General features: G+C 44.7%; 1 protein-coding gene across 2 annotated transcripts in view; it reads left to right on the top strand.

Moving 5' to 3' along the window:
- Nucleotides 1-27,914, top strand: part of SLCO3A1 (solute carrier organic anion transporter family member 3A1) — a 113,099-nt gene that overhangs the window by 30,363 nt on the left and 54,822 nt on the right. The window lies entirely within an intron of this gene.

Here is a 27,914-nt window from a genome sequence, read left to right as displayed (position 1 = left end):
GGGCATCAGTGACTGCTCAAACATCAATTAATGCCCTGCTGTCCTCAGCTGGGGGTTGCCTCAGCTTTGTATTCATGATGGCTTTGTGCCGTAGGTGCAGTTTTTTCTTTATGACAAGATGATGTCATAAAGTGACATTTAGGCAGTATTTCCCCCCCTTGATTTTGATACATCCTTGCAGCATAAAGATGTTTTGCTGTTGTTCTGTGGCAGTGCATGGCAGGGGTGTTGGAACTAGAAGATCTTTGAGGTCCCTTCCAACCCAATCCATTCCACGATTCTATGTCTTTGTCAATGTGCTCTGTAACGGCATAGTGTTCTGGTAATTGTACACAAGTTGCTTTGTGTGCTCTTTGAGCCTTGTGTATGCAGAAAAGAGGTTCCCACAGGTTCTGGGACAAGAGGTTTTATGTGGAAGAATAACACTGAGGCAGATGGAGGATGCACGTTCCCACTTGGTGGATCTTGCTCTGACTAGGATGATGGCTCGTACTTGAGGATTTGCTTTTTGTTTCCCAGCTGTCACTGGATCTGGTAATATACACTTCTCATCTCTCCAAACTTTGCTTCCTTTCCTGCCTTGGTGAGAAGTACGTATCAAATGGAAGCTCTTCTGTAGCTGGATGCACCACCTTGTTGGGTGCTTAGTGTCCTAAGGGTGCTTGATTTACAAGCAGTCGTAAAGCCCAAACTAAGGATAGGTTAAACCAATACTCTTCTTTCAGCAATGTGTCCAGTGTTATAAAATAAGTGATTGGAAGGGTGAGAATGGAGGTCCCTTCCAGCCGAAGCGATTCTAGATTCTAGAAAGACTGGATGTTGTGTTGAGGGACGTGGTTTAGTTGGAGCTATTGGTAATAGGTGAATGGTTGGACTGGGTGATCTTTTAGGTCTTTTCCAATCTTGGTGATTCTATGATTGCAGCCTCTGTAGGGTGCAGACAGCCCTTCCTTCTTGGTGTCAGAGGGGTTAAGAGGTCTGGCTTTTTGTCTTTTAACACCGTCCTGCTCCTCCTCTGCAAGCTCCTCTTTGTTTCCAAGAGTTGTGTGACCAAAAGCTAAGGTGTCTTTGCATAGTGGAGAGTGAGGAGAAGGAGGTGGGCTTAGTACAGCTGGGCTGTGCACTGCTCCATCCCTGCTTCCAGAAGCCTTCAGGCAGGAGTGCTCTGGTAATCCCTTGGTGCTCTGGTAATCCCTTGGGCTGCTGCAGAAGTGCCCTGGGGGATGCTGGGTAAGGCACAGGCTGGTGCAGCTGGCAAAGACTGGGGCAGACCATCCGACTAGGTGAAAAGTGTCATCCTAAATGGGTTTTGTTGATGCAGTGAATAAATTAGTTCTGCTGTCCTCTGGTATTCCAGGTCTGAGTAAACATAGGAGACTTGCTCTGTGCTTTCAAATCAGCAAGTTTGGGCTTTATTAGTCTTCGAGGGGCCATAAATCCTTGGGAGCAGGAGGAGGCAGCAGAAGAAAGGTAGTGCAAGGTAAGGATACTCTCAAGGAAACCCATGCTGCTTGCTAGGATCTAGAAAGGCAATTTGGAATTGAATCTATGGGGCACAGGGGAGCCGTTGTTGGATGGGGCAAAGATTTGGGAAATCTGCATAAGCAAAGGCAAGGAAAAGACAGAGAGAAAGGATGAGGGAGGAGAAGCATAGTGGTGATCAGCAATGTGGTTAGATAGGAGAAGAGGGTATTGGAGCAGAGTTAATTAACACAGGAGCTAAGCTGATATAGGAAAACCTGTGGTATATGCCACTTCCATGACATCTACAGATGTCTGGATCTTCACATCAAAAGATTCTTTAATTTCTATAGAAATTCAGTCTCTTAATTTTAATCAGTAACCATGGGAATTAGGTGACTAAATGGAATCTGGGCTAAATGTTGCCTTTCTGGAGCATAATGCTTAGGTGATTCCCAAGAGCGTTGCCGCATGCTTCCTCCTGGGCCACGGGTTGCATGTGGTCTCTGTTTTCCTGCAAAGCAAGCTTGTTATGTGACTGAGCAGTATGTTCTGATGCTGGGTGTGGGTGGAGGCAGGAGGAGAAGCAGCAGGCCTGTTCCCAATGAGATCCTGGTGTTTACTGAGATGCTAATCACTGCCTCCAGCCCATCCTTAGTCCTCTTCCCATGGCACACTGATGAGAAGCACTGATAACATTTGCAATGTGTAAAAAGCTTATAAGAAAAAAAAGACACTTCTGAATTTCAGGAGCACTGCTGTCTGCTGTTGTACTTTTTGGCTGGTTTTTTTTGTTTGTTTGTTTTGAGGGATATTTTTTTGAGGCTGGAGGTGGCAAAGGAAGGAAGTGCTTTGTTTTTGGATTGGATTTGCCACCTTATTGTTATATAACGCACTGTAAATCAAACTCTGCAGCAGCAATCTGCCCTTTGACTTGTCTAGACACTTCCCAGGTGTTTCTTTACATTGTCTACCAGATTTCTATCCCATTTTCCATCATGAGGCAGAGAAATGACTTGCTGCCCCACCTAGCTTGTCAGTTGGCAAATGAGAGTGAGAATCTAGGAATAGCTTGTAGTAATCTTCCTGTGTTCTGCTTGAACGTATAGGTTTGAGTTCTGCTTCAGTTTTCTGGCGAGGAGACTTGCTAAGCAATGAGTCTATGGTTCTTGTGTCTAGTTGTGCTATTTGTTAAAGAGGCTTTTGGGATTTCATTGAAGTTGCAACCCAACTGGAAGTCCCCAGTATTCTTTGGTTTGCAATAGTCCGGGGAGATGGAGGAGCAAAGCTGAGGGCTCAGAGCTCACCTCTGGAGACGCTGCTCTCCAGGAACTGCTTCTGCATGAAAGGATGCTGCACTCTACCAGAGTCTTGGGTTCTGTGGAAGGTAAGTGGTTGGGGTATCCCCCCTACATGCACTTCAGATGCAGATTGCATGGGATTACTGCTGAATGACAGCCAAATCCCAGGCAGTAGTGACAGTTTAATCACACTCCTATCTCTGCTGGATTCACATAATTAATATAAGCCCTTTTGGATGGGCGACCTGTGATTTATCTGTTGCTGCTCTTGGATTGTGCAGGGCTCTGCATACAGCCATGATGCTCCAAACACTGATGATGATCTAAATCCCACCTGCATACAACTGGAGACTGGGTAAATCTCCATTTACAGACAAGTAATTTGCTGCTCCCTGGAAGGGAAAAGAAGAGAGAAGAAGGCCTGAGGTTAAGCCAAAATGAATGTTTCACAGATGACTTCAAGGGAAATTAAAATGGGATTTTTATTTTAACGTAATGTCTGCAGGGAGCAAAGAACATGATTAATAAACTAGAGGTTTGTCAGTACCTTATGGTCCTGGCCCATTTCGGAGGTGATGTAGAGATCAGTGTGCAATGGATAAATTAATTATGGTGCCCTTTCACATCCAGTCTGAGCTGTGCCTGTATCTTCTGCCCTTTGTGACATCTGGAATTGTGGTGAGGAGGGAGAAAGTGATTCCCAGCCCTGTGGCATCCTGCAGGCCTGTAGTCACTAGCTGAGTTCTTCCCTCCTGTTTCCTTGTGTTTCTTGAGCAGCTGGATGTGGTCTAACACCGAACAGGGCACACTGCCTCCCTCTTCCTTCTGCTAAATAGTCCAATGTCTTTTACATTGGAACTGGGTGATCTTTAAGGTCTCTTCCAGCCTAAGCCATTCTGTGGTTCTAGGTGCTGGCTGTGTGTTTTCACGAAAGCAGTCATTATTTCCAAGCTTTAATTATAACCTTTTTCTGTTCAATAAAATCATAAATATAATAATTTCATATGGGGTAAAACCACTCCTCATCAATTGCAGTGGAATTCTTCCTCAATCTTGACTGCATCCGTCTGTGCAGAAGGCAGAGGTTTTCCCCAGTGTTCTCTGAAAAACAAATGCTTGTGTCCAAGCTTGAAAATTAGCATGAAAGTGACATTTAATATTTGGCCGACAGCAAAAAAAAAATAAAAGAATAAAGCCTGTTATTTGCAGCGAGCTTAAAAGCAACCTCAGCTGGGCAGCTTTGCCTGCCTGGTCCATGCAGCATTGCTGGCGTGGGAACTGGCAGTGCTCCCACTGACAGCTCGGCCTCGTCCCACTTCTCCCTCTGCCCTTGGAGGAAGCAAGAAACCCCTTGCAGGGAATACAGGATGATGAAAGCTTTTGCTGGGAATGTGAACTCAATCACTTTGCAGGCAGTAGGTGGTCATATGTTGTCTCTGATTTGTAGTTGGTGCTTGTAATGTGCACTCATCACCCGGTCCGTTCTCGTACTCCTCGTAACAGCGAGTGTGGAGGCATTTTTCCTATTGTTTTTTGCCTTGGAGCAGCTTAGAGTTAAGGGTTTGGATGCTGTACAAGTGCTGGGTGCCCTGTGAGGGACCGCAGGTTGGGATAAGTAGAAGAAACATCGAATACAACAAGAATAGCTGGAGAATGTTTGTGTGTATATATAGGATGGGATGTCTGTGTTTTCAGCTGCAAGAAGCCTGGTGTTTAAGATTCATGTAGAGCATCATTTGCAACAGAATAAATATCTTGGCATATCACATTTTACACAAGAGAAATGCTTCTGACTTTCCAGCCCTTGGTATCTGTAATTCGCTTGAAAGAATTGCTGACGTCTGCCCAAATGCCAATGTCTTCTCAGCCGTGTGAACTTAATATCACATCTCCAGCTTTAGTCTTTGAGCTGTGCAGCACAGCTAAATGCAAGCTGTGTTCCCAGCACTCAGGCTGACTTTTAACCCACCAACTTTTTATTTATCTTCCTCCCGTGCTTGTTGAATTGCAAAGTCAACCTAATTCCATTCTGGGGCCTCTAAATGGCATGTGATTTCTGCGTGATGATGGCAAATCTCCTTTGGGCTGTTCATACCATCTGATACTGTAAACTGAACAAGGGTAGGTCAGCAAAGCAGGGCACTGGTGTTCTTTCCTTGCTCTGATCACAGAGGCCTCTGAACACTCTAACTGTTGTGAGGGTTATGTGTGGGATGTATGATGGTTGACGCTTTTTTTCATGCAGAGATATAGCTCTTGGACACTGGAAGTAAGATGGAAAGTGTAACTTTACCATGAGATGAAAGGGGGCTTATACCATTCACTGTTATTTGTTCTCTCGTTCGTTTCGCCATTAAGGACGTAATTTGAGCCTCTGGGTTCCTTCTGATGACTCAGGTGCCTTTTGCACAGCAGTTCACTTTATGTAGCCCCTGAGTGGGGGAAGAGCGGTGACTCTGGATTGTTTAGAATTAAACACCATGTACTGGAGAAGGAGTTTGGGATTTGGTGCCAACCTCTATCGCCCTTCATCCCAGAGCCCTTTGAGTGCCAGAGGAGGGGGGCAGCGATGCTTGGTGGGATTTGGTCCTGCTGCTCCATGTGTGGTTCCCCAACACTGCAAGAGGAATTGTTGCTGCTGCTGCCATCCCCTCCCTTCCCAGCTGCTCTGGTTGGTGTCAAAAGTGAGGTCTTAAAAAATGAAATTTCATCTTGGTGCAGCTATTAGTGTTACATGCTGCAGGAGAGCTCTTTAAGGAGGACGATGACCTTCATCCATGTGGAATAAGTGCTGAATAATGGAGAACTTTCGTGTTTCCTCAAAAAGAAAGTGGCTTTTTAAATCTACTGGAGATGTTAAAGACATTGAGGAGGAAAGCAAATTGCATTAGGAAATGATGGGCAGAGTTTGTATGGAAACAGAGCACCCCAGTCTGGCAGGTTGCTGCTGTTTGCAGAGGTTTCTGTGAGCTGCACCCACTTGCCCCACTTGTCCACAGTGGTACCTGGGGACCTTTGTGGGCTTGGTCCTTTGGCAGTACGTTCAGCTGTCTCCTCTCTGCCTGGGTTCTGTGTCACCAGCCCCCATTCCAGGTTTCTCTGTTTTCCTTGGGCTGATTCACATTACATGTTTCTCTGATAGCCCCTGGCAATGTGTGATGTGCTTCAGCCATTCGTTCTGTGGAAAGAACTGCATCTTGAACAACTTTGTTATAGCCTGCTCTCCATCTACCCACCTTTAACTTCTTGCTTTGAGAAAGCATCACTTCTCAGGTCCTCAGAGCAAAGCTGTTGCCTCATCCGTTATCCTTTCCATCCCTTACCAATCTTCTGGGTGTGAACTGGGCTGCCTTGTTGAAGAATGAGTTCTTATGATGTGAGCAGAGTTCCTCAGGATGGTGTTGTGCCTGAAGCATCATCAGCTAAATGATGAGAAAGCCCAGAGCATATGTATCGTGCTGGGATGTGAGCTGGGGGAACATGTCATTGGAGATATGAGGTGGAACAGGTTATTCTGAAGGGTCTGCATAAGGCAGTGAAGAGTCACTGAGAAGGGATGGAAATGAAAGCCTACACATGTTTCCCACTGAAGTTTGCCAAGTTTGATCTGGGGTCCTGTATTCGAGTTTGTGGTTCTAAAGCCTCCTTCCTATGTTTTACAGCTGCTTTTTTTCTTCTCATTGAAACTGTTTTGAGGGGTAGGGATTGTCTTTAATCTGGGAAGGAACGGAAAAGCCAACAAACTAACTACACTTACATTGCTTCTATGTGGCTTTTTGTAGCATTTGCATGCTTCTGGCAGCGTGACAAGAGAACAAACAGTTTCATCAGTGCGTGGTTATGTCCAAAGAGGTCTGAGAGAATACAGCAGGCTTGCTTGACAGGGGCTGAGTGGAGATATGAAAACAGGTTCTCCTTACACAAGAAAAGAAGGAGCTGGTGTTTGGGCACAGAATGAACAGCCACTACTTGGCAAAGCAGCAACAGCTACTACGTGTTGGCAGTACTTGGGGATTAGGCAGTACACATCTCAGTGTTTCAGAGGACCTCTTCTTGGAGTATTGTTTTGCCCGGCAGTGAGGGATCTGCTGTTCCCAGCCCGGAGGGGGGTTTGGCACGTGGGTGGGACTGGTTCACGTGGAGTAGGACAGGCAGTGCCTTAAGAAGGGTTAGAAGAGGACAGTATCCTGGATCTGTCCTGGATGAGCAGAGACATGTGTAGCACCACTGAGGAGGTAAATAGGAGCTGCTCTTTGCAGAAGAGCCTTTGGCTCACTTCCCACAGGTCACCGAACTTCTTTGTGCATCCGTTTCTACAACGTGCAAAGAGGAAAGCCAATGAATATTTATTATTCTGTGCCCTGGGTGGAGATTTTATTCCTATTAATATTTGTTCACTGCATCTGTGGAAGCTTTTGTGTCCTCACTGTGTCCCCAGCAAAGGGTGAACATACAGAAGGGCTCAGAGAAGGTTGTGAAGGGGCCCTCTGCCACCCCAAATAGTGTTCAGCAAACCTTTCTAAAGCTTGTCTCCTGGCAGCCTTCCCTTTGCCTTTCCACTTTGCTTGTGATTATAGCAGGCTCTCCTCGAGCACATCAGTCCCTAATGTGCCTCTCAGCATTGCACAGCTGCGTTAAGTGCCTGGCAGAGATGTCCACAATGCCGGCGCTGTGCGGTGCTGTGTGCTGCGATGCAGCCCCTGCTCCCCCTGCAAGGTGCCCTGATCGTGCTCCCAAAAATCCCTGCTCTTGGAGGAGGTTGGAGGGGAGGGAGGGGAAAAAGCATCGCACTTTATGACTTAGATAATGAGGCATTTATGAAATTCCTGGCACACAAGTGGCATCGACGTTCTCATGGGGGGAAAACCAAGGGAAGTCAGGCTTTTTATGCTGCGTTGACCTTCTGCCTTTGTTTTTCCTGCAGTTGAACTAAATTAATTTCCATCATGAAGAACGTAAGAAACTGAATTTAGAAACTGGCAATCGGGGAAAATGTGGAAAATATATAGCTACCCTTATCTGTACCTACCGGTGTGATTTCTTAGTTTGGATTGATGTCTCTGCTCTGGAGTCAAGGGCTTACTCTTCTCTGTCTTGTTTTGCAAAAGAAAATACTGTTTCGTTTGTCAAGAGTCCATAGGAGCTGCTGTGCACCGGTTTTTTGTGGAAAAGCAGTCTTGGGTTCATGGTGCACCTTTTTTTTTGCCAGTGGACAGCAGCAAGGAAGCAATTAAATAATGATGGTTTTTTTTCTTGTCTTCCTTTGAAAGGGAGAGAAACTCGCGTCCATCCTCCTGTGGTTACCCTCCCTTTCATATGTGCATTCAGGTTGCTTTCACTGGTGAGCAACAGCTTAGGGGTTTCTGTGCTGCACTGAACACAAGAGCAGTTGTAGCCTGGGTCCCTTTATCTGCCCCATCTCCCATGAGTGAGCCTCCAAGTGGGGCAGAAGCCTTCTGAGGTGTGAACTTCTGGCCATCTGCAGCCAACTTCTGAGCATTCAGTCGTGCAGTTTGGAGGCTGCATCTGGAGCATCGCTGTGTTGAATTACCCTTTATTTTCCACATTTGTCTAACTTGATTTTTAAACTGATTTACATTTTGCAGCTGCAAATTCAGTGAATTAAATTCTCCCTTTCAGATTGCTTTTACATGTTGCACTTGGGTACCTATAAGCTCTGACATTGAAAGAGAGTAAATGTTTTTTGTTCGCCTCTCCGTGAAATGTGGTCATCTCTTGTTTCCATCTTAAGTTACCATTGTAGCGAGGTTCCATACTCCCTTTCCATATTTCCAGATCTTTGCCTTCCTATTGCTGTTTTTTTTTTCCCCATCGTTTTGAAGGTTGGATGATCAGACATTCACGTTTGATATAAGATAAAGGCTTATTTTGGAGTTGGACAGTAATATCGGGGTGTTTCCTTCTGTTTCCAATCCCTCTCCCAGGTTTGCAGGATGGTTTCTTTTGGTGTGAGGGTAGCATGGCTTGTTTCCGTGACTGTAATGTACAGCCTGAGCATTGTCTAGCTTTGCAGCAGCCTGGTGCTGAGATATTGAAGCACTATGATTGTCCAGTCATTTTGACAGCTCTGCAATTTTGCCATGGAGTGGAGGTGGTTAACCTGATTTTTTAGATCTTTTTTGTCTCTTATTGAATTGAGGGCTCTCTTTAACGTGACTCACTTCTTACCTAGACTGTGCTAAGTACATAAGAATTGCTAAACTGGAATGCAGTTTGTTTGGAAAGTCTGCAGCAAGTAGCTGAGAGCAGGAATTTTGAGCAATTGGACTGGGGACCCTTTAGGTTTTTGAACAAGGGAATAGAAAATGAGGGAAAAGAACACTGTAGGCACAGGTGCCTTTGTTGCCTATGTGGAGGTGTCCCTGAATGAAGGCATTAAAGCATTGTGCTATGTAAAATCAGCTATTATATTAAAATCAATGTACTAAAAAGGCAGAGCCTCAAAAGTTAGCCCTAAACCTACATTTCTGCTGCAGTAAATGTTTTTGTAAAAATCTGTGGAGGGTGCTTACTCAGCAGTGTGAATTCTGTGTAATTACTGAGCAGAGAATTATAGTTGTCATGTATTGATTTCCCCTGTTTTTTTAGAGGTTCCTCCTTTCCACTGAGCTTAAATGCAGCTGTAGTGTCAGTGTTAAAGCATGGAAGAAAGGGTAGCACATGCTGCTGCTATTCAGTATGTAGGTAAGGGATGCATGTAGAAACACGTGTCTACACAGACTGCAAGAGCATCTGAGCCGTATAAGACTGCCAAAGGACTGAAATTCCCTTCTCTGACCCCAGAAAGCTCAGCTGCTCCAGCGCTCAGTATGAGCTCATCCCATGCTGTTGCTTCGGGGGCAGCCCTGCAGATGAGTGCTTGTGCAGTTCTGTTTCTCTCCTGCCTTCCCCGTGGAAGCCGTGTGTGATGTTCTGTCCTCAGTGTCATTCTGGGATGCTTCTGTGGGATGGTAATCTGCTGCTTCACCTCACCATAGAGATGATGGCAGTGCTGAAGTGTCTGTCCCTTGCGTGCTTCCGTTTGCTTTTGTTTTAAAGCCAGAGGATTACGTGTCACCTTGGGTCAGGATGTTACCATCACAGAATTGCACTTTTTCCACTCATCTGTCCTGAGCACCTACACAGGATTATTCTGTTTTAAAACAAGCAAATGGAGCTGCTCAGGGGGGCTTTTTTCTTCGTTGCATTCTATACCTGAGCAATTTAAGCTCACTAAACTGAAATACTGAATAAGGATTTGTGACTGTGTAGCGAAGTCCTCTGTATTTTCACATTCCCAGTGAAGGCAAGTGTTTCCTGTTCAGAAAACATAAGGTCCTGAGACTGAGGTCACACGTTGGTTGAACTGTGTTCTTTCTCAATGCCTTAGTAGAACTGGTAGGAGGAGGAGTTCTCATGGCTGGAGGTGCAGGCAGGACTGCTCAGTGCTCTGCACAACTGCCATATAGCCTTGAGGTCATGGAATCATTTGAGTTGGAAGGGATCCTTAAAGGCCATCTGGTCCAACTCCCCTGTACTGAACGGGGACACCTACAGCTGATCAGGTGCTCAGAGCCCCATCCAGCCTGACCTGAAGTGTCTGTCTGCAGGGATGAGCACCCACCGCTCTCTTAACTTTAAGGATGTGTTATAGCTGAGTGCTGCTGGTTATTTTGAGATAGAAGGAGTGGGAAACTTTCCTATGAATGCAGGAAACAAATCTTACCTTGTGTACAGAACGGCACGGATAATTTCCTCTTCTCCTTCCTTCGATTGTGCCAAAGCAAAATTACATCATTCATCTGTTGTTTTCTCTTCTGCAGAGGTGTGTAAGTGTAAGCTGTCCACCCAAGAGTGAGCCAGGCCAGAGATAAAAATCCTGCACTAATCCTCTGTCTGCTTAATTTCAGCTAAACCCACACATCTTTCTGCCTTTTTACCTCTGTGAAGTCAGCAGGGAGGCTCCGTGCAGCGGGGGAGCTGTCTTGTTCTTTGTTTAACCTGACAAAACGCCCTGCATCTCTGTGGCTGTGCGGCCGTCGCTCCTCCCCTGCTTGCTGCTGGGCTGTGTGGGGTCACCCCAGGTAACTGGCAGATCTGAGATGATGAGGTTCCACCGTATCCAGTCTCGTCCTCTCTGTTTAGTGCAGACCAACGAGAAATAGCACCTACAAATCACAAGTGGCCTATTGCTGCTGTTGAGCTATTAACGTGTTTAATTGTGTCCAAATCCAAAAGCCTCTGATGTTATTTGGCTGGGGGAAAAAATAAGAAAGTGACAGGCTTTTGCTGTTAGAGGATGCAGAATGAAGCAGACTGTCTATATTTCATTGAGCTATAAGGTGCCTTTTACTGTGATCATGGAATGCTTCAACCCAAAGTAATTCAGCTCTTTGCTCTGAGTGCACAAAAACTGTAACGAAGATTTGCTTTTGCAATGAGATTTCCTTCCCATGCAGGTCTGAGCTATACCCAAAGTGCTCAGCCCAAGTTGGAGTGTGCTGACAAACGTCTGCCGCCTTGCTAGCAAATGTAAAGAAAAATCTGGTAACGATGCATTGAATACTGATTTATTAAGTTCTTCTTCCCACGCAGGCAGTCAGAATGAGCTGGAATAATAGGATCAGGTGAATAGGAACAGGCTGGTAGGGAATGAGTTGCTTTTCTATGGGCAGCCAGCAATAGAGGTAGGAGAAATTAAATGGTAATCTGTTTAGAGGACAGAAATGCCACCCTGCAGTAAAGGGAAAAATGTGCTCCCCCCATGCCTTCTAGTTGCTTTCTAGGTCTTGGGCATCTATAGCTACACCTCCTTGCAGCCTTGCACAGCGTGCATCTACTCAGGGATGGTAACAGGACAGATCCAAGTCTTTCTTGCAAAGCTTTCTTCTTGGACTTTCATAGTGACCCCAGAAGGGTTACTTCAGGCAAAGACCATGGAGCATGTGCTGCTCTAACCTGAGGTTCTCAGCTCTGCTTGCAGCAAGTAAACTGAGTCACAGGGATGGCATGGGCAGCTTTGGGAACGTGCTCACTGCATGTTAGCTCTTTGAAAGGGACTGTTGCCAGAGCAACAGCTGAGCTTTATGGAAATCTGGGTCTTACTCCATGTGCTCTGACAGCAAAATCCGTAGTGGTTTTTTTTCTCTTGGTTTTGAGTTTTGCTTGTTTTTTTTATTATTATTTTTTCATCTTGGCTGTAAAGATAAGTGTCACTGGTGTCAGTTGAGTATAGCTCATCTGTTTGTGTTCCAGCAGTATAAGCATATGAGGGACTGTATTCCTGCATAGTATAAATCAGACAAGAATTCATCTACTCTTCTCCCCACCCCCACAGTGAAAAACTCAGGCTTAACCTGGAGCTTCTTGTACTTGAAATTAAAAATATGGGTTTCTTTCAGTTCTGAAAATGCCAAACCTCCGAGTCCCCACCTGAGACTTTCCTGCAGCTCCCTCCTGTAGATTGCGGCGGTGCCCTTGTGTTATAGTGCAAAGTCATGTTGGATAATCATGCATCAGCCTAGGAAACACAACTTGGCCCATGCTCAAACCTGTTTCACAGTTCAGAATACTTTGTACAAAAGGTTTTTGGCTCATATAAATTAGCCTGTGCTGCTCCTGCTGCACCATTCATTTTAGGTTCTTATCCTTCCAGGCATTAATGTCTTTTGGCCGCGTCCTTTCCTTGAGGCCTTAAAAAATAAATAAAAATTGCTTTTGCTTGCTCATATTTGTGGTTTTTTGTAACTAATCCATTTCTCTAACAGATGTGCTGTTTCATTTGGATTTATAAAAGAAAGATGATAAAATGCCCAACCCAAATACTGAGGTGTCCTTGACAAATACATTCAGAACAAAGCAGCAACTTCTGCTGTGTGCAGCAGGAGCTGAGCGAGCTGCCCAGCATGGGGAAGAGCAGCCCTGGGATCCCTCCTGCAGAGCATCAAAGCTCCCATCCTTGTTGGAACAATATTTGGTATCACGTTGGGATGGGCCTGATAACCATGATGCTTCCTTCTCTCAGTAGTCACTGATGAAGCACTCAAAAATCTTCTAAGAGTTTTTGTGAGTGCAAAAACTAATGAAGCTGGCATTCCTCTGGATTTGGGACAGGGATTTGTTGACTTTGTCTGCAGGGTTGACACAGCTTATTGAATCCTTTCCCTGTGGGATGCATTTGTAAGGTTCTTTCCAATGTGGATTTCTTAGTGTTTGGTAGTTTATGGGTTCCCACTGAAAATTGTCTATATTGTGAAGAGAGTTTGAGTCTTTCTGTGAAAAATGTAGGAACTTGTGTGTCCAAAGAAGGGCATCAAAGTTGTGAGCACAAGCCTGAAGGAAAGTGGCTGGGGGAGCTGGGATGATTCAGTCTGGAGAAAGAAGGGCTCTTGAGAGACCTCATTGCCCTCTACAGTCCCCTGAAAGGAGGTTGTAGTGAGATGAAGGTCGGCCTCTGCTCCCAAATAACAGCCATAGGACAAGGGGTGGTGGCCTCAAGTTGCACCATGGGAGGATTAAGTTGGATGTCAGGAAAAATTTATTCTCATAAAGGTTGGTGAGGCATGGAAACTGGCTGCCCTGCGAGGTGTTGGAGTCACCATCTCTGGAAGGTATCTTAAGGAAAGGGTAGATGTACTAAGTAGCATAATCTAGGGTGGACACAGGCATGGGTTGATGGCTGGATTGGATGTTCTCATCTTTCCAACCATAACAGTTCTATGAACTTCTATGTGTTTGGTCTCTCACCTCTATTATATTTGGCCTGAAGTCTGTGTAGGCTTGAACACTGGACAGACCTTGAGGCAGGATTCTTCTGCCCATGCGTCCTTCTTGCTGTGTGTTGTTGAGCACAAGGGAGCTGAGCCCAAGGAAGGGCCCAGGAGCTGTGCCTCTGATCTGGATGCACTCACATGCCCACAAAAACATGTTTATGTCTGTATACGTTTCCAGCCTGGCTTTCACTCAAGCAGAAATGCAGGTTCGTTACATTCATCTGTTCATTTGAAAACACTGGCTCTAACTTCTATGTATTTTAGCTTTCTCATCCATTAAGTACTCATTTGCTTACTGCACAAATTTATTGAGAGGATTAATTGATGTTTGCATAGAGTTTTGAAACCTTGCACAAATATTAAGGTTATCGTTAATAAGCCTGTTGGAGTAACAGAATTATCAGATAAAATAAGCAAAGGCTGAACTATCTCCATGCTTTACAGCACCCTGAGCTTCCAGGCTTGTACCAAATCAGGTGCTCAGAGGTGGGAACTGTTGGGCTGCCCACCCCTTTGCTCGGATCTGGGCACCATGCAAGACTCCTCCTTCCTGTAGTGCCCTTCACAACCCAGTTCTCACGTCTGCTGCCTGGCTCATCAGTTTGCAAGTAACGGAGCTTTAGGCATTTCAAGTAGCTTCAGAAGTGTTTTGTAACAATCCTCAGTGCGTGATTTGTTTTCGGTATTCCAAACTGAACTCTTGAACTGTATTTTGTTGGGATTGTTTTTCAAACTCTAGGTGCATTGGGGGTGAGTTTCCATTTTGGAATGCTTATTTTCTTGATGTGTCATGGCTCTTTGGATAAGACCTTTTCCCCCCCCCTTTTTCTGCTCCTGTAACCTAAATATGCCAGCCCTGAATTATGTCAGCTTCTATCGTTTTCTTCAGGGCAACTTTCTCGAACTCATGTTGTTTTTGTCAGCTTCCATGCCTGTATCTCAGTGCCCTGTCCATTCCGCGTGGAAGTTCTTCACCCTCTAGGAAGGAGCAAGTAAAGCAAATGACATTTATGCTGAAAATTAGTTTCTCTTATCATTCTGAAGTTTTAAGAACTAATCTGAAGACACATCTCAAGTCCCTGGCATTAGGCAGAGAACACATACACCGTATCTCTTTCACAAACTGGATTTTTTTCTCAGTTTTTCTGTCTTTTTGCTACTCCTGGCCTTTCAAAATAGAAATTACTTCCACCCACCATGTTCTGGAAAAAGCTGTTTGCTGTTCTAGCCATAAGGCTCTCATTAGAGTTAATAGGAGGTATATGACTAACCCTTGGTGTGCACCACTTCAGAAAAAAAATCTAGTTGCTAACATGGATTTTGTGTGGAAAGTATTCTCTGTGTAAGAAGAGGGCTTGGTTTCCTACTTGCGTTATAGCATATTTATGCTCTATAACATATTTATGGAGGAGTTTGCAGTGTGCTCTGTATATTCTGGAAGGAATGTCCCCAGACCTGCTCCTGAAATAGTGATGGAGGTTGGCCAACACACAACAGCTTTGGCACTTCCTATTAGCACATTCGAATCAGAGCTCCTTCTGGGAAATACTGAGCTCCTAAGGTGCTTGGGTTTTAATTCTTCCACATCCTGCTTGGGCTTCTGCTTCTTCTGTGTTCTTCTCTGGGACTCGTGTTTAGAGAGGAGGTGCCCATGCTTTAAGCACTGGGATGGATGGGCATCCTTTTGAGCTGCTCTGAGAGTTGGACCACTGTGGCTTCTCTTCCTTGTGGGTGGTTTTGTATGCTGCTAACTTTGTGGCCTTAGCCTTCCACTCCATGTGGGGCTGTCTGCTTAAGGCAAGGTAAGAACTTCCAAGCCGAAGTCATTACTTTGCCTGTAATCAACCTGAACTACCTGATAGCCTCAGGTAGAAGGCCTTGTAATCACATAAACATTTCCCTCATTTGCTGGATGCAAGCACTAGTTGTGATTCAGTGTGTCTTTGCAGGCTTTTGTCTCCAGCACCCAGCAGGTTGATGAGTGAACAGTTTTGCCCCTGGTTTCTAGCTTTTTAAATACCTCAGCCCTGCGTCAATAGCTGGCACTGTGCAGGGAAGAGCAGAGCCTTTCTGTGCATGTGAAGTGTGCTGAACTAAAGCCAGCAATCTTTAGAGTTTTTAATTACCAAACCATTCAAAACCTGCCACCTCGGAGGGAGATATTTTGACACCGCTTGAAGGTTTTAACATCTGTTCTTTGTACAGAGCTGAGGCACTCAGTGGAATCTGTTTAATTTTTCTTTGTCAGATATTTTACTCTGTGTTCCTATAACAACAATATATAGTTTGGGGGGAGCTCTGTCAGCAAAGACAGCTAAGTTTTTTTTTTGGTGCAAAAATTAGCTACTGAATCCTCAGCAAGCAAATATGAGCTCACGTTTGGGGAGTGGGGTTGGAGAGGAGTTGCCTGAGTTATAGTCCTGTTGAGACACCGTTACCTCCAAGAATTTGGATGAATTATTTCAGTGGTGCTTTCCCCCTTCACCAAACCTTACAGGGTATTGTAGGCTTTACTGAGTAATGTTTTCAGAGGTGGAAAAGCAGTTGCTGCTACTAGGATACAGACAGAAACGTCTGTCAGACCACATAGGGCTGTTGTTTGTTCCTTGTGGGCTGTGGCTGGATGTTTCCTGTTTGTAATGAAGGGTTTTCTTGTGGTGGTGAAATGCTCTCATTTGGGATATTGTCAAATGCTATAATGGTGATGGTAATCAGTAGTGTTCAGTTTACCCACGTGTTACTACTTCTATTCAAGGAAAAACTACTAAAGTGCTGTGACACGTGGCACTTAGTGAAATCAGCGCTGCGTTGCTTGGTGTGGTTTGAGAGGGCTGTAAAAGTGTTCTCAGGAGCACTCAGGTTCTCACACAGATGCTTGCTATACCTTTCACTTTTCTCATACAGGAACCAGAACAAAAATGCTGTTTTTGCTGGCCTCTTTGAACTCTACAGCAGTTTATTTTTGCCTTGCTGCCCCTGTAGTGCTGGTTACAAGCCTACGAGACAGTAAAAATCAAAGAGCAGACACTGTTCCAGAATCCTCCCAATTGAAATCATAAGAAGGCAATGAAAAAGAGGAGACGCTAATGTTGATATCTGAAAGCAGCTACCATTTCCACCTTTCTGATTTCTTTGTTTTACTGCTATGGTTTGAGATAATCTGAATATTCCAGTCTTCCTGTTGTGCTGCTTCCCCGTAAGATCACAGTGATGCTCTAAAAGCTGTTCTTGATTAAGTCTGCTATGGAGAGGGTGTGGGAAGGAGTGTTCATCAAATGTGGGTTGATATTCTCCAAAGTTTTGTAGAGCCAAGCTGTGTTGAACTTCCCATCTGTCTTCCAGGAGGAACCCAAAGCAGCTGCTTGCTCGATGGTCTGATCTGTGCATGCACGTGTCACATTCCTGCTCTGTCGCTTTGAGAAAGCTTACTGCTTGATTCTGGTCTAATCTTGTCAGTTAAATGAGGGCTGGGCTTGAAAAGAAGCTTGTAGCCTTCTTTCCCAGCTGTTGCACAGAAAACGTGGTCCTTGCTTGCTTTACTCTGGCTTCAGCGGAGATTGACAGCATGGCTCTGGCAGCAGCCTTGCTTGCTGTCATGGCAAGGCTTCAGCACTGCATGTGCCTCGCTCCTGATGGAACAAACCTTGAACAAAGCAAGCTTGCTTTTCCTTGGGCTCTAGTAGTAAATTGGACTGGTGAAGCAAGATATTTATCCACGCTCTTGGAAGCAGCAGCTGATAATAAGTATTTCATACCCCAAACGTAACCCTCAAAATACGGGATCAACCACAATGTAAGCATTCTCAAATTACCGAAGTTCAGCCTGAAGAAGCTCTGAATTAAATTTTGTATGTACGCCCTAAAATATGCACACAATCATGTTCCAGAACAGCAAAGCTAATAATCTTTTTTTCTTGCTTTTTTCCAAACTCTGTTGGCTGTGTGAATGTATGGCATGGGCTGGGTGTCTCCTGTCAATGGGGGCACAGTGGCTGCCCCTTCTGCCACAGCAATGGCCAGATGTTGTCCCTGTTGTGAAGGGCTGAGCATGCAGCTACCTGAGGATTCACGGGGCTTCCCTGGATGCTGCAGTGGTGTTGGCATGGGTTTGTAATCCCAGTTGTGGCCCTTCAAAATGGTGTGTGTGCCAGGGAGTATCCTTTATCTCTAGGGCACAGTTGGACCTCTCTTTCAATGCATTAGCAGCTCTTCTGCTTTATCTGTGCATTGTCTTTTTGTCTTGTCTTTATTTTCTGGGATTTGCTTTATCATCCAAATAATATATATATATATATATATATATATATATATATATATATATATATATATATATATATATATATATATATATATGTATATATATATGTACACATTTTTTCTTGTACCAGCTGTCACTTCATTCTTTAGCTTTTATCAAGTTGATCTCAATTTTGAGAACATTTCCTGTTTCCTGCCACTCATAGACACTATTCAAGTTTAGGCAGTAAGGTGATGGTTAGACTGAAATTGATCAGAAAGATTCCAGCTAGGACAGAAAGGAGCATCTTGATTCAGTTCTATGGGAGCCAAAGGCAGGAGATGCCAGTTAAGCAGCTGTCAAAGCCTGCAGTGAAATAATGTGGACCTGCAAGATCTAGTACAGTGCTCAAAGTTGTCTGCCCTGTGGGATCTTCCCATTGAGTGAAATAATGTCCGTGAAAGCCAGCAGGACCTGGCAAAGCAAGGGCTGCAGCCACCTGTGAAGGCAGTAGGCACCCACCATCACTCTAAGCATCATTTGTGCTGCCTAACTGCAGAGTCTAAAGAGGAGAAGCAGATCCTGGAGGAGATGCCTCATTGACATAGCAGCTGTGGGAAAGGATAACTTCACAGGAGGAATAACTTCAGGGATGGGTGAAACACAGAGAGAGAAAGGAGCTCTGCACGGCTCCCTGCTGTGGTGTGCAGCTGTATGCAGCAGTAGACTATTGGTTATGACAGAAAGAAAAAGTTTCCTCCGTGTCTGCAGGTAGTCGTGGTGTTTAACCTTTCTTTTGAAGTCTTGGCAGACTGTAGTCTTTATAAGAGGCTTTTAATTTTGTTTAGATGCAGAGCTGAACTCAGGCAGCGACACAGCCACATGGGTAGGGCTGGCATGGGACTGGAGCAATGTGGGGCTGCATAGCAGTCCCTATAATAGCACAGAATGTATCTGTGCTGCCTAATAAGCCCTAAGTTCCTAGTTCTGTTGCAAGCTTGATTCGTTTGTTGCATAAATCCCAAACCTGATGCAGAGCAGATCCACTGTCGTCTTCTCCTTGGTCAGAAGCAGGGCAGTGTGCAGGGGTGAGTTGTGCTCCCTGCGAGTGCTGAAATTTGCCTTTGGCAAGGCAGCAAAGGAGGCTGCTACCCACCTTTATCTTTTATCACTGTTAGATTCAATGTTTGATTTGACCAAAAGGAGAGCTGGTGTAAGCTAGGCTGAAATTCTTCAGGTGAGTGCTTCTCATTCTTATGAAGAATCCCCAAATCCAGGCTGCTTGTGCCAGCAGGTCGGGGGATTTCAGGCCCTATATCCTGACTGTATGTTTGGTATGGAATTAATATAAGTGGTTGTTCTTCACCAGAATCAGTGATGATGAAGGGGCTTCATATTCTCAGTGGCTGAGCATGGCAGCAAGGTGTTATGGATGGGCTCTGTGCTGCATGGCTGCTTTGCTCCCCGAGAATGGGCCATGGGAAGCCAAGTATTTGAGTCAACTTTGAATGTTGCTATTACAGTTTTTGAGTTAGAAAACACCATCAGTACGTGCAGTTGTTACAGAGAACTATTTGTGTCCCCAGTGGGACACACTGCCTTCCTGCCGTGTGCATAAGTAGTGTTTATAGTGTATAGACTTCAGTAGGGTGAGTGCAGATGTAATTTATGAGCACTTGCTAGCTTTGTTTTTAGTCAACTAGCTTTACCTTTCTGGGCCACAAACCAGCTATCCTGTAGCGTGAGGGCCATCATATTTTCCAGCTGAGTCAGTGTGTAGAGTTTATTAATAAATCAGAAGGAGCAGAGTCACTGCAAGTGCCCCTTGGCAAACCACCTCTGTTGTGTCTCGGGTTTCCAAGCCCCAAAAGTGGAAAGCGATACAGGCTTCCCCTGGTGAAGTTTCACTATTGAAAGATGCCCTCTTTTGAGACAGTGGAGAAAATATTTTCTTAAAACATATCTGGCTTTAAAAGTGTAGTAGTGGTGGGTCCTTGCCAGCAAAATCTCCTCTTCAGTCTTGTGCAAATGTAAACAGTGGTGCACTGGAGCTCTTCCTGGAGATGAGTAACTGACTGCCAGCCCTATTCTGAGGAAAGAAGAAAGAGGTGAAGGAATCTCCATTCTACCACAGTAGTTTGCATAGCAGTGTTTGTAGGTCATTCTGGTGATATTATCGTTATAATTTCACTGTGTGGTTATTTCTTCTTCATTGGGCTCAAACTTTAGTATCTTCTTAATTGTTATCCAGCTTCAAGTATGAAAATGCCAATTGGTTGAAATTGGGGGGGAAAAAAAGGCAGAAAACCCATCACCACCACCAAGAAAGCCAACTGTGAGAAATAGGAGGTAACTAATGCATAAAACATGCCATGTCTCTAGCTTATGGGGAATTCCAAGCAATAGGTGACTTCATTTACTTTTCAGGCAAGTGTGTAGTGCCATTACTCTTCAAGATAGTGACTTCCAAAAGCATCTGAAATTATCTTCTGGAATGTGTGTTAAGATTTAGGTGGCATCTCCAGATATGTGGAGCGTTTCTGTGTGTCTGACAGTTATATAAAACTTTCTCTATGTAAACCAAGAATGCTGATTTTGTTCATTGATACTTTACAAGGAAAGAGGAGAGAGCAGAAAAAAAGCTGTGTCCTACACTTGAAAAAGTAAGGCAAGTTATCTTCTTTTTTGCTGAGGGTAAGTATTTACTTTTGTGTCCTAATAGAGATAGAGCTGCCCAATGCCTGATAGAATTCCTTTTTAATTGGCTAGTTGTGTTGTACACATCTAAAACCCTATTATAGGCCTCTCCCAATGTACTGCATTTGAAAGCCCTATTCACACATATTTGCCTAAGGTTGGTTTTGACTTATATGTCTCTCCAAATCCCTATTTTCTTTCTCTCGGCTCCAAGCTGGTAATAAGATTTCTTATCTCCTTGCTTATGACTCCTTCAGGGCTGCTGACAAAGGGGCCTCAGCTGCTCTCTTCATATTATCTGGGCAGATATCAGTTGAATTTGAAAGGGTGGATTAAATAAATACTTTGCTAATGTTACCAGACCTAACTTCATTACTGTGATCCTGCAAAGGAGGAGAGGAGAGGGGGAAGAAAGAAAGCACTGGAGCAGTGGTGTATTGTGCACACATTTCTGTACATGAATACATGTATGTAGACATAAGGTACCAATGTAAGACTTTGTCTTCTTTCTTTTAAATGTCTAAATTATAGATTATTTATAGATCTGTGTAATATAGAATACTTTCTGCTTTGGAAGAAAGTACTGGAATTGAAAAGAGGAGTGGCTGTTGTTGATATATATCCATTTTACCCCAATCTCTTCCTGGGATGGGTGGTAGATCTCTTTATGCAGGTACCTAAGCCTTAGCTTATCAAGGAGACATCCGTGAGTCTTGTTTTATGGGCCAGAAGCTTTCCTGCCCTCTACTTCATATGAATCAAAGTTTCTTGGGCCTCTTGAGCTCTTCCTCCTGCCTGTAGCATGGGGATATTGTGCTTCTGGTGCAGGGAGGTTGGCTGCAGTGTTCATGATCTGATCCAGTGTGTAAGAGTGGTGAGACATAGGGTAACACGGTTATCTTCCTGATTATCTTGATGGTTAGTTATATGCAAAGTTCTTTGCTTTGGTTTCCTCTGACACCCCTTACCTGTCCTGTCTGGTCAGACCACAGTCCTCATCATCAGGGATGATGCTGAAATTGTTGGATCAGAATTTCCCAATGCATTTGAGGCTCTCCTTTCTCTTGGACTTTCTAAGCATTAACAAAACAAATACTCAGCGTTGTGCTTTGAAAATTTCTGATGAAAGGCAAAGCACCTCTAGGAAGAATAGGCTCTCCTTCCCCTTTGCATTGATTGATGGGGAAGCCTTGGGAGGCTGGGGAGTGGAGACATCCTTTGTGGATGTGCTGATTTGTTCTGCAGGATGATTTCTTCTGGAGTAATTGCACTGACACTGTTTATCAGCTAATGAAAACCTATTTCAATAACACCAAATAGCAAGGATAAGTGAGTCTGTTTTCTCTTTCTCCCCCCTCTGAACATCCGTTATTCATGAGCCTGTTCTGTTCACAACTCTGGTGGATTGCAGAGGATAAGAAAACCTCATCCCACAGCTTAATGAAACCACATGTAGGAATGGATACCTAGATAAGAAGAGTCTCACTTCTCCAAAAGCAGATAAAGTGAAAGGAGGAGAAACCGCAGAGGAAGCTTCAACTAATTTCAGCCAAACTCAAGTGGAATCAACTTTAAATGAGGAGATTCATTTTTCATCATAATTCAGCCCTTTCTCTGCTCTGTAGGCCAAGGATCTGTCTGTGGGTCATGGTGTAGTGAGCATGGTGGTGATGGGTTGATGGTTGGACTTTGATCCTAGTGGTCTTTTCCAGCCTTAATGATTCTTGAATTCTAAGTCCACCTCTGTGCAACAAGAAGGACTCAGGAAGCTCATGTGCTTTTTGGTACGAGCACAACTGAAGCTAAGCCATGCTCTGAGCCCACATGCAGTTCTGTATATAGGCTGCATGTTTTCTAACCTATGTTATTAAGCTGCAGGCTAATGATAGTGCTCCAGATCCAAGCGGGTAATTACGTTATTTAATAGAGAGGGAGTTCTGGATCCCAGTAGTTGACAGAAGTTTAAACAACAAAAGAGAAAAGAGAAGAGAGATGATGCGCCGTAAGTCCTGTTTGTGCTGTCTGCCGGCTGGGTCTCCATGGGAGAAGGCAGAAATGAGAACAGAGAGCAGTTTGCTCAGGCTGTGCCCCACACCCCACGAGAAATCACATTTTCTGATGTGAAATAGTTGCAGTAAGCTGGTAGCAGGGGCTTTGCTAATGCCACAACCTGACCTAGGATGAGAGCGGTGTTATGAATTGACATTAAGACACTGGTGTAAGGCAAACAAGTTTGGGCTTAAATTGATAGAGACTTGAATTAGGAGGAAAACAATATTCTATGAGAAGTTCTATTTGCTGTAGGGCAGAGTGGATCTCCATGTAGAGCCAATTTGGAGGTGATACCAAATAGGATGGAAAAGGTACTGGGACGTTAGCCTGTTCCTTTCTTTTCTGGAGGAAGGACATGCTGTGAAACATCACTGCTGAGGCACTGGTAAATCCACACAAATTGAAAATTGAAGTATTTCATCTCTCTCAATTGTTAGCTCCCCTCCTGTCACCTTAAGTGTTCAAATACTTGCCTGTTCTGGAAAATGCAAAGCAATAAATGTGTTGTTAGAGATGTGATTTGATTTTTGTACTTGTGGTTTTGTTAGTACAGAAGTAAATGGAAGACTGTCTTGTTAGTACAATTCTGCTTGCAAAAGTCAAAAAGCTGTACAAATGCCTTACTGGTGCACCCACGATGAGGCTGAGCAGGGTGCACTTTAACCACCACAAACTGGTAAAGGTAGCTTGCAGTTGGAATAGTGCAAAGCCACCCAGGGTGCTACTGGCTGCTTTGCTTCTTTTGAGCACCTCCTGCTAATACAACCCCCTGAGGGACAGTAACTCCCCAGCACTTCATCCTTGTCATCATCTGTCCCATCACCAGCTATTTATATCATTACTGGTGCTGTAATTTTATGGCAACCAGGACGGCAGGTGGCTGTGGTGTCATTAGTGCATGCATGTGGAGGTAGAAGCTGCAGTTTTTGCCTGGGATTTCTGTCCATCAGAGCCCATTTCAATGTGCTGCTCTCCTGGGAGAGGAAGGGAGGCTTTGGCTCACTTTTTCTGCTGGAGGATTGCAGGATGGGAATCACATGTAAGAAGCTGTTGTGTATATTCCCCGTGGGTGGCCAGCCCACATTGTGTGGGGCATTCTTGTAGCCTGTTGAGTGCTGAGTCTATGGTTTTGCTTAAGTGGCAGCCAACACATGCCTGCAGCAAGGTGAGGGCATAGAGCCCAGCCCAGAGGTGGATTAGCACCCATTCCAAGGGCAGGACATAGCCACAATAACTGCAGTGCCCCAAATCCTGGAATGTGACTAGCCTTTCATCTGTTCTGTGATGGATTAACCTGTATGGACAGCTGCTTAAGTTTGGCTGGAGAGCAGAATATTTCCCCAAGCATTTCTGAGGGTCACAGTTGCTAGAGACTCAAACAAGGGTTTTCCCATGACCTCCAAGCATTCGATATCAAGGTTATCAGAGACATCTGCCTCTGACTGCTTGCCTTCTGAGCTTAGCCAGTTATTTTAGGCAGCCTGGCTCAGCCCATACACGTGTGCTCGCTGATATATGCAGGCAAGCTCTTCCTATCTATAGGAACCAGGCACCCAGCATTTCACAGAGACTATAGACTACCAAAATCACTGTGAAAAGTTCCCAAATGGTATATATATGTGGATATAAACTTCAAGAGAGAAGTTTTAAATACTAATTTTCTGAAAGAGTGGTCAGGCACTGGAATGGGCTGCCCAGGGAGGTGGTGGAGTCACCGACTCTGGAAGTGTTCAAGTAACGTTTGGATTTTGTGTTGAGGGACGTGGTTTAGTGAGAACCATTGGTGATGATAGGTGGATGGTTGGACTGGATGATCTTTAGGGTCTTTTCCAACCTTGGTGATTCTGTGATTATTTGTAAATGGCCAAGAGGCCGCCTTCTCCACTGCCTTGCCTTTGGCCACTGCAGCAGTCAGGACGAACACTATTGCAGTTGACAGTGGGTCCCCTCTGTCCCCTGAGGATGGAACTGCCTCTTCTGGGGAGAATTTCCCCAAGAGCAGATGTCTGGTTAGCGGGAAGCAGAGCTGTGAGCTGAAGGGCTGGCAGCTGAGGGATGCTTCTGCGTATGATGCTGTGGGGAAGGTTGAACTTGTGTTTTCCCATCACTGCTCTCCAAACAGTTCTTGGGTGACTTTCCCATCCAAGGCTATTCTTGGTGTGTGCCGTTTCCAGGAGATAGAGCTTTCTGCTTTATGATCCCTGTAGATAAGTTCCTGCTTTCCATTTCCCCAAAAGAAAGACGTTAGCAGAAGTGGCTAGGTGATACCATAACGCAATATAGAAGGGCAGGGACTGGAGTTTGCACGTAGGCTGTGGTTATTTTTGTTGTTGTTATTTTTACCTCCAGAAGGGATGCCGCGCAGCCTATACCCGTAGGTCGCATCCTCCCGTCTGTATTTGCAAAGCAATCTCATTGATGTCTCTTGGCAGGCATGAAAAGGGAGAGGGAGCAACAGATGTCTGAGGTGCTGCTCTGCGTGCCCCTGGGCACACCTGTCAGAAAGAGCTTACAGAGGAGGAAGCGAAGGAATCATCTTACAGCCAAGCCACACAGGGGGACTGTGAATGCCTTTTAGCAAGCAGCTCAGGAGAGAGAACAGAGGTTATAAGCCCTGGCTGCTTTTCTCCAAGCACGAGTTTCCAGGTGTTTCTTTCCTGTAACTACCTAGGCCCCTGTCACAGGCAGGGCTGCCAACCAGTAAATCAGGCTCTAGCTTAGGCTGCCCGGGTCCCCATCCATCCTGGCCTTGAATGTCTCCAGGAATGGGGCACCCATAGCTCCTCTGGGCAAAATGGGCATGGTCACTTCATCAGTAAACCAAGCTTTGGATACCCTTATTCTTTCCTTCCTTTCCCTTGTATTGACTTTTGGAATGAGATAATAAACCATTATTTCCTCTGAAGTGCAATGACTAAGCTGGTTCCTACATTCTGCTTGTTCTGATGCTCTGGCAACTGTCCTGAGTGTTTTACACAGAGGTGTTTTGGTGCCACCAGGCTGGTGGCATCTGTTATGGTAAGATGGTCAAGATTAGAGCGCACACTGCTCTGGCTGAAGGTGTGCCCATCAACACCAAGCACATGTATTTTTGTTAATGTTTTTGGAAATTGAGCATATTTCTCCTATTATAGATACAAGTGTGCTCCCAAGGCTTTATTCTTAAACTCACTCTGAGTGCGTTTACCTGCCTGCAGAAGCATTTGGGGTTGCCCTGAACTGAGACTGTAATAAGCTCATTGGTACGCCTGTAGCAGTATTAAATTAAAATGAACACATTTGCTGTATTCAAATTGTTGATTTTTTTCAACCTTTTAAAAATAATAACCTGTTTTCATTATTCTTTGTTTCTCTGGCTTTTGATGCATGTCTGTAGTCCAGCTGGGGGTTGCAGCAGCCAAAATGCTGTGAGAAGAGTCTATTTTTCTGCTACAGTGAAGCATATTGCAGCAATGCCTATAAACTCGAGCAGAGAAGAGTGCCTCATTTTACTGCATTACCTCCTTTTTGTGTGCTTTGCTCCTGCTTTTGGCTTTTAAAGGAGAAATCTGCTCTTGCACTGAGGGTAAATTGAAATTGACTCATCTTTGAAGCTGTAGTTGTTGAATCTGGGTCTGTTATGGAGGTGTCTGGTGCTATTTTGCCATATAATGAGGGTTCCCAAAACATGGCTCGTCTGCTTGTGCTCTAGAAAGCTTTTTGACCTTGGTTTGTGATCCAGGTTATTGCTGTTGAAGCTTGGCTGATGAGCTGAGCTGGTTCTTTGCTTGCTAAAAGCAGTCCTGATGTGGAAAAAAACATGGGACCTTCAAGGCTGTGTGTAATGCTGCTGGGAGGGAAAGTGATGTTTGCTTGTAAACAGGAGAAGCTAAGAGATGTGCAAGAAGGTGAGCTGCTGAGATGCTCTATGCATGGCATGGGATTTGCTGGGCTGGGAAACTAGTGAATGAATAGCAAGTTCCAGACATCCATGGCAAAGTGGTTTCCTACCTGAGCACAGGTTTCCCAGCAGCAGGCTTCCCTAAACCCTGGCCGTGTGCTGGGCCAGTTCTGGGGACACCCCTTTTCCCTGCAGCTTCAGAGTGCCGGGCCAGTGTCACCTGGTCCTGTGTACTGCAGGATGCTGATAGAAGCTGGATAACACTAATGCTTTGCATTAATTTGGCCTCTTAGAGAAATCAATCCATCACGCTAATTGGGTGCAGTGCTTTGGTGCCAGGTGGCTGTCTCGAGTCTAGAGAGTTGGAGCACATATGGTCTGCACTGACTTCTATTAGAAAAAGGAATTAGTGCTGGACTATCTCTGCTTTTTCCTCTTGCAGAAGTTTTATAAAAGATATGCTGAGCCATTGCTGATCTGACTTGCATCCTTTGGAAATAGTTCCTTAACCATTGCAGTTGTTTGATGATGGGATGGAGATTTAAGCTCCTCTGTAGTCTGTGTCTCCAAAGAAATGTTAAATATTTCCTAGCTTTGAGTATGTACTGATTAATTGCCCTGGTTTCTTTGAACATTGAGCAGGTGGAACAGAGGCATCTATCTATATCTTTGTGTCTCAGTCTTTTAAATCGTTATTGGTAAAAATCTTGAAGTTATTTTTTTTCAGCCTTTTGACAGAAATGACTCTTACATAAAACAAGCTTTGAGAAAATTTTGGCTAGCCTGTGGGAAGTGTTTTCAGCCCCCTGTGCTGTACGTGGCTGGTGGTGTCAGGCCCCAATTGAATGACTGGGAGCAAAAAGGTTGTTCCAATACCAAGCAAGTGTTTGCATGAGAGATGTTTGGGTCCAGCTGCACCTGGAAGAAGCCCTCTCCTATTTTATAGAGATGCTGCCTGTTGTTGAGTGACTTTCATACCTTCCCTTGTGCAATGAAAACTCAAAGCCTATGTATGCCAGTGTGGGGCATCTACAGGAATTCTGCTTTGTCTGAATCACAAACCCATAAGCCAGCCTTTCCTTGGTGTGTGAAAAGCAGTCAGGCAAGTGCAAGTAGTGTGGTAGATTCAAGTCTGATAAATTTATAAGGTCCAGTTAAAGTGCAGAAAAGAATTTTCTCTCATGTTATTCAGCCATCAGCATTTTAGACGTGATGGGAAGAGTGTTGGTGCTGATTGCTGGGTCACAGCAGTCCCTGAGTAAATAAAAGCAAGGCATGTAACTTCCCTCTTCAAAGTAAAGTATTTGATTTGAAGGGAAAGGCAAAGAAAAGAGCTTCTAATCACAGTAGCTGCAGCCAGAATCCGCTCCAAGTCTTTGTGCTGATATGCTGTGTTAGCAGGTGGCGTTGGCAGGCGCTTGGACTGCTGTTCTGCTGCCTCTGGTTTGTGACCATGTAGTTCAGAGTCTTTGTAAGTCTGTGTCTCATCCTGTATACATTTATGCAGAATTAGT

Source organism: Lagopus muta, chromosome 10 (assembly GCF_023343835.1).
Source record: "Lagopus muta isolate bLagMut1 chromosome 10, bLagMut1 primary, whole genome shotgun sequence".
Lineage (NCBI taxonomy): Eukaryota > Metazoa > Chordata > Aves > Galliformes > Phasianidae > Lagopus > Lagopus muta.
The sequence above is the reverse complement of the archived record's forward strand: the minus strand, read 5'-3'. Positions and strand labels throughout refer to the sequence as shown.